Source organism: Prionailurus bengalensis, chromosome B1 (genome assembly GCF_016509475.1).
Source record: "Prionailurus bengalensis isolate Pbe53 chromosome B1, Fcat_Pben_1.1_paternal_pri, whole genome shotgun sequence".
Lineage (NCBI taxonomy): Eukaryota > Metazoa > Chordata > Mammalia > Carnivora > Felidae > Prionailurus > Prionailurus bengalensis.
Genome location: NC_057344.1, coordinates 148,969,322 through 148,977,274, shown reverse-complemented (window position 1 = coordinate 148,977,274; position 7,953 = coordinate 148,969,322).

Here is a 7,953-nt window from a genome sequence, read left to right as displayed (position 1 = left end):
TTGTTACAGTAGCAATAGTAAAATAATATAATACCTTACAAAATTAAAGACACAGCAGAAGAGCATAATATATGCCTATTTTAAAATTTATTTTAGCACTAAAATCCAATGACTATATTTGGCTCAATATTTTTTGAGAAAGTATATTTGGGAAGTTTCACATTGCTATTGAAATTTTACAGGTAGGATTTTATGATAACCTTGGACTACAAGTTAAAATAAGGATTGGGACGCCTGGGTGGCTCAGTGGGTTGAGCATCTGACTTCAGCTCAGGTTATGATCTCATGGTTTGTGGGTTTGAGCCCCACATCAGGCTCTGTGCTGACAGCTCAGAACCTGGAGCCTATTTCAAATTCTGTGTCTCCCTCTCTCTCTCTTTATCCTTCCCGCACTTGCTCTCTGTGTGTGTGTCTCTCTCTCAAAAATAAATAAACATTAAAAAAAATAAGGATTGATTGTATAATGAAGCTGCACAATAAGAGATGTGATATCGATGAGGGTAGGAACCACATTGATTTTGTTCACTACTGATATTTATTTATAGTGTTGGGCATATGACAAGTACTCAGTAAATTTTCATGGAATGAACTGAATGAGTGAAATCAGATTCTTAAACATTCTTCTGAGAGAAACTATATGAATACTCATGCACAGTGAATTACTGTGCTGTTTTGATTAGTACACATACTAAAAGTGGGCTTTTCTCTACTGCCAATGATGTAGGCAAATTCAAAATCTCTGGTCTTTTTTTTCAATGTTTACTTATTTTTAAGAGAGAGAAAGCATGATCAGGGGAGAGGCAGAGAGAGGGGGGGATAGAGGATCTGAAGCAGGCTCTGCACGGATAGCAGTGAGCCCAATGCGGGGCTTGAACTCATGAACTGTGAGATCATGTCCTGAGCTGAAGTCGGAAGCTCAACCGACTGAGCCTCCCAGGCACCTGGTCTGTGTGTGTGTGTGTATGTGTGTGTGTGTGTGCGCGCGCGCGTGCACGTGTGTGATACATACATATATGTAAGAATACATGATAAAAAGAAAAGAAGTTGTAGTAAAGAAATATTCATTGATAAAAGAATCAACCCTTCAAAGGGCATTTACTAACAAACGTTTTAGAGCTCAGCAGTTTTTCTGAAGCTGTGAGCTCTGCTTCTTTGGCCAGGTATATCCATTTATCATTTCAGCTACTTAACAATGCTGAAACAGTTTACAGCAGAGACATTCGGTGGTAGGTTCACAGGTTCACTGAGTGGGCCAGTGTCTCTTTCCTTCAGGTGGATGAGCTCAAGTGATTAAAAAAAAAGATTATGTGTTCCAGATTATTGCCACTCCAATGCCCCATTGACTATTTGGAGAACTTGTTTTCAGGTCAATTGCATGAGTTAACTCAAATATGGCTATTTGACAAGGGGCACTTTTCTGGGACTTTTATTAAATAGAATATGATGGCGAATCAATAAGTAAACAAACAAAAAAAGGCCTTCCAATAAAAGATGTTACAGAATCAACAGATGGTCATCTATTTCCTCCTAATTTTAGACCCAACACCCACTTTACTTACCTGGTTTCTAGCATAGATAAGAAATATTGAATTAGCAGCAGCAAAATGGTACTGCATGCTAACAAGAAAATAGCATGAAAAAAGCTGTAAGAAGCCAGCCTCTAGGAGCCAGTGGTAATAGTAAAATTACCACTGTAGCATAATGATTTGGGAAACTGATTCCATTTCAGTACATCTGGTTCAAATATCAGCTTTACTATTTACTAACTGGTAATCTCAGTTTCCCCATCCACACAAGGAAGATAATAACATGGTTACCACATAGTGAAAAGGATCAAATTACATACAGCAAGTAAAAAAAGTGTTTGGATATAGTAAGTGCTAAATAAATTTCATATGTTTTTCTTTTATTGACTTTATCATTATTGCCACTTGTAAATCACATGTAATCTTAGGAAAATTACTCACTCTCTCTGGAACTCACCCTGGCTTACCACACATGGTTGTAACAAAAATCAACCAAGAAAATATATGTGTAGGGGCACCTGGCTGGCTCAGTCAGCAAAGCATTCGACTTTTTTCTTTTTCTTTCTTTCTTTTTTTTCTTTCTTTCTTTCTTTCTTTCTTCCTTTCTTTCCTTCTTTCTTTTTTTTTTTTTTTTTTTTTTTGAGAGAAAGAGAGAGAGCACATGAGCAGGGAAGGGGCAGACAGAGAATCTTGTAAGGGGCAAAGGGGCAGACAGAGAATCTTGTGAGATTTTTTTTTAATTTTTCTTAAGTTTATTTATTAAGTTTATTTTGAGAGAGAGCGTGCAAGCAGGGTAAAGGCAGAGAGAGGAGAGAGAAGATCCCAAGCAGGCTCCATGCTGTCAGCACAGAGCCCAACCCGGGGTTTGAATTCATGAACCATGAGATCATGACCTGAGCTGAAGGCAGACACTTAACGGACTGACCCACCCAGGTGCCCCTGAGGTAGAGAGAATCTTAAGCAGGCTCCATGCACAGTGTGGAGCCTGACTTGGGGATTCCATCTCAAGACCTTGAGATCATAACCTGAGCCTAAATCAAGAGTCAGAGGCTTAACCTGCTGAGCCATACAGGCACCCTTCTTTTTTTGTTTTTTTTTTTTCAGCACGCAACTCTTGATCTTGGCGTTGTGAGTTTGAGCCCCTTGTTGGGGGCATAGAGATTACTTAAAAAGATAAAAATTAAAAATTAAAAAAGATAACATGTGGAAGCTATTTTTAAGCTATCAAATATTAAATATATTTTTAAAGGAACAAATCATCCTATAACCTTTTGTAACACCAAAGAGCTGTAGTCAAATAGACCACAAAATTGTGGTCATAATGATCTTGAATCATCAAAAATGCATTCAATTTCATTCATTTAGCCAACTAATATTTATTAAGGAACCTCAAAATGCTGTATGCTGGACCAGGCTTCATTGGGCAGGTCCTCTCTAGGACTTCTTCGTCTGATACAAAATAGTTCAAACACTTCAAATGTAATATGATAAATATTGTAATAGATCACAGAAGTAGGCTAAAAAGTACTATGAAGGGATAATTCAGAGAAATTATAGTTGAATTAAGTGGGAATTAAAAGCTCAGAAAGCACTTACCTCTCTGGGGAAGAAAGCATTCTCAGTGGTTATGGAGGGGTGAAAAGGCATGGCATGTTTAGGAAATTATGGAAAATCCAGGTGTGTCCTGGGGATAAGGCGGATGAGAGAGAAGCCTACAAAAAAAAGTGAGGCCTTGTATGACTTGCTAAGAGGTTTAACTAATATCTGGAGTCAGAGTTTTTGTTAGAAACAGGAGAAAAAGAACATTGTGATGCACATTGTGGGACTCACAAAGTCAGCAGGAGGCTGAAGATAAGATTTGGAAAACAGAAGAAAGCCAGGGAGCTCCCGCTGTGGTCAAGAACACACATTACACTAGCTGTTTCTTAGAATAGACTGGCAGGAGTCCCCTTCACCAGTGCAGTGTGCTCCTGCAGGTTCCCTGACACCCAAGGTGTCCCTTGGCTTCACCTCCAGAGTCAATGCCCTGGTTAGGAGGATGCAAATTCTTCCCCTTTCAGTTTCCATAGTAAAAGATGGGGCATGGAGTCCTATCAAAACCATACACAATAGCAGATTCTCCCAAAATAGGAAAAGGGACCTGAATAATTGACAAGAACAAAAAGCAACCCACAAAAACAATTTCGATAAGGGGCAACACCACCAATAACCAAAAAACCATACAAGATTTTAAATAGTGACAAGATCAGATTCATTTGTTCAATAGAAGATAGCTATAAAATGACTTAAATGATGCACAAGTGGACACATTGAAAAATAATTTCTCTTCTTCTGATCCCCAGGTTGATGTTTGCTCTCCCCAGTGACATTTTCCATTTTCTTGCATAATCATATATATGTGGATAGGATATTGCCTTTTATATGTTAATTTTAACTAATGAATTCTTTTATAGTTTATAATAGTTTTTTAGTTGATTCTCTTGGCTGATCAATTTTCCTGGTGTGGTAGCAGAATAATGACCCCCTCCCCCCACAACAGGTGCCCAAATCCTAATCCCTGGAACCTACAACTCTTGATAAAGATTCTCTCCTTGATCAAATTTTAATCAGGCTCCCTAGAGCCATCTTTTGAACTAGGTCTTGACCTTTGGGCTTCCATGTTTGTCTTTGCATTGCCCAGTTTTAGCAAGAATCCTGCTAAATCAACTTAGCTAGGAACCCCACCCTTGATATCTAATCACTCCAGGTACCTGATCAAATTCCTCATCCTCCACCAACTGATAGCTGATCACCCTGGCCTGCCTTTAGTAACTAACAATCCTGTCAAGTTGGTTTAGCCAGAAATCCCGTTTACCCTTGATGTTTCCCCTTAGTAATTTTCCATCCACTGACCCTCGTCCTGTTGTTTGGTTGTAAATCCCCACTTGTCCATGTATTCAGAGTTAAGCCCAATTCTATACCATATTATTTTCCTCTATTGCAATAGTCTTGAATAAAATCTGATTTTATCACTTTAACACAGCTATGGTGCTTTTTTTTTTAATTTTTTAATGTTTATTCATTTTTGAGATGAGAGAGACAGACAGACAGACAGACAGACAGACAAGAGCACAAGTGGGGTTGGGGCAGAGGGAGAGAGGGAGACACAGAATCCGAAGCAAACTCCAGGCCCTGAGCTATCATCACAGAGCCCAACAGAGGACTCAAACCCATGAACCGGGAGATCATGACCTGATCCGAAGTCAGAGGCTTAACTGACTGAGCCACGCTGGCACCCCAGCTCCAATGTTTCTTTGACACTATGTTGTTACCCTGTATGGCAAAAAGGATTTCCAGATTATACTACATTAAGGATCCTGAGATGGGGAGATTATCCTGGGTTATCTGGGTAGATTCAGTATAATCATAAAGACCCTTAAAAGATGGGAGAAAGAGGCAGAAAAGTTAGACAATGAGATGTAATGATAGAAGCAACTGTTGGATTGGTAACAGGCCACAAACCAAGGATTCTGTGCAAACTCTGGAAGCTGGACAAAGCCAATAATTGGACTCTTCCCTAGATTCTCCAAAAGGAATATCCCTGATGCTACCTTGATTTCAGCCCAGTGAAACCCCTTTTGGACTTCTGATCTCCAGAAATGTAAGATCATAAATCTGTGGTAATTTGTTTTATAAATTGTTTTAATTTCTTTATAAAACAATAAAGAAATTAATAACATGGTCTTTTAAATAACTCCCCCTTTTTTTAAAGAAATGATAGACTACTACATTATTTTTCTGTACCTTTGCTTTTTTCTCTCTTACTAATATATCTGAAAGACCATTTCTTTTTCTTTTTTTTTTCTTTTTTACTTTTTTTCTTTTAGGTAATCTCTGTGCCCAACGTGGGGCGTCAATTCACGACTCTGAGATCAAGGGTACCATGCTTTACTAAGTCAAGGAGATGCCCCTGAAAGATCATTTAAAATCAGTTAAGATAGATCTGCCACTTTTATCTAACAGCTGCAGAATATTCTCTTTACGTTTATTTCTCTGATTTTTAAAAGTTGTGTTGTGATATTTTTCTTATTGAATTACAAAAACTGTTTATAAATAAGCCCTATACCTGAAATATGTTGTAAATACTCCAATTTGTCCATCTAAAATTTTTGTTATTAATATTTTTCATTATTGGCAATTTCTTTCACATATCAAATTTACCAATATGTGCTGTATCTGTGTGGATTTGGATTCTGGAGTTGTGTCGAGCTTGGAAAGGTTTTCTTCCTGATGAGATTATAAAAAATTCTTTAGTGTTTTTTCTAGCATTTTTATGGATTCAATTTTACTTTTAATCTTTGATCCACTTGAAATTCATTTATTTTTTTAAGTTTATTTTGTTTTGTTTTGTTTTTTTGAGAGAGTGAGAGAAAGTGCAAGCAGAGGAGGGGTAGAGAGAGAGTGAGAGACAGAATCTCCTCGCTGTGAGCACGGAGCATGGAGCCCGATGCAGGGCTCCACACGAACTATGAGATCAGGACCTGTGCCCAAATCCAGAATTGGAAGCTTAACCAACTGAGCCACCCAGGTGCCCTGATCCACTTGAAATTTAATTTGGTATAAAAAATTAAGGTAGAGATCCAAGATTCTTCTGATGGCTATCCAGTTGTCCCTCACCATTTACTGAATAATCTACTTTTCTTGCAGTAATTTTATGTATTTTTTTTAATTTTTTTTAACGTTTATTTATTTTTGAGACAGAGAGAGACAGAGCATGAACAGGGGAGGGGCAGAGAGAGAGAGAGAGAGACAGAATCTGAAACGGGCTCCAGGCTCTGGGCGGTCAGCACAAAGCCCGATGCAGGGCTCGAACTCACGGACTGTGAGATCATGACCTGAGCCGAAGTCGGATGCTCAACCGACTGAGCCACCCAGGCGCCCCGTTTTATGTATTTTTTATCTATATCTTTTCTTTCTATTCTTTTCCATTGATCTAGCTTACTTTTCAAGATTTTAAACTTTGTATCTTTATAATGTTTTAATATCTGATAAACTGCCCCTGCCCCCACTATCTTTGTTTTTTAGAATTCCCCTGGCTAAACTTGTACACTTCAGTTTTTCTGGAAAATCCTTTTTTTTTTTTGAAATTTCCATCTTATTGGTATATTTGTTGGGTGGAGAATTGCATTAAGTTTATAGTTTAATTAGAGCATTGATGTCTTCATATGACAGTGCCATCTTTTCAGTTATTTAAATCTATTTTTAAATTGATTTGAGCAAGAACACATTGTGTAGTATGAAATGACATTCATTTAGGCTTTGAAAGACATTATTAACCATGGAAACTAAGAGCATTCTCCCCATAAGGTAGCTAGTGGCCTTTGATGTGGCCAGGGGTAAAGGGTATAGTCTAAACATTGATGAATTACTGACTAAGTCAGTCATCACCCCCATCCTGGCAATTTGAATTACAAATGCAAAAATAATTTTCCAGTTGGGGGCAGGACAGAAGAAAGTAGAAACATTCATTATAACCACTCCATATCAAATAAGGCCCATGAATTCTGCTGCTGAGTACTCCAGAGCTGTCTTGAGTCTAGAATCACTCACCAGTCTCCTTGAGACCTATGTGGCCCTATTAAGGCACCAGTTTTGAGGTTTCTTTGACATTCATCCTCCATTGTTCTTCTATAAACTCTATTATAAATGATCTAGTTGAGTAGATTTATAGTCTTAAAAAAAAAAAAAGACCTAAGAGCTGATACCTTATAATTACATGTCAGTTTACAAAGTGCTTTCACTTACATTATCTCATTTACTCTATCAACATCTCAGTAAACTAATGAACTTCAGAGATAGAGAAATTTTCAGGCATCGTATCATTAAAAACAATTAACTTCCAAGGCAGAAAAATCCTACACTGTCACTTTCAATAATCTGAGGCCGTCTCTGGATAACTTCTAGAGACAATTTTTTTTCAATGTCCTCTAAACATGGTTGGGTATGAATGTGAGGTCCCCAAATGCATAGCCAATTTACCACCAAGTTGAGGATGAAGTTGGCACACAGAGAAAGCCTGACTCAAGGGAACTGTAGAAAACTGGAGCTGGATCCACTGAATAAATGCCACCCTGAAAACTTCCAATCCTGAAACTTCATTTGTGTGAACCAACAAATATCCTTATTGTTCCAACCAAAGATAGTTTAGTTTTCTGCTGTGTGTAACTGAAAGCATACTATCTGATTTGGCATCAATTACATTATTACATGCATTCAAAAAGCGGGAATAGGGCCTTGGGAGGAAGATAAGAGCACCCATGACTGGGGAGGGAGGGGTGTAAGAAGTCTGGACAAAGAATGTTGCCTCGTCAGTTCACAGGTGTGTGTAGAAGAGGGTCTATGGCAGCAGACGGATTGGAAGAGAAGAGAAGAAAAAAGAAGTAAAAGG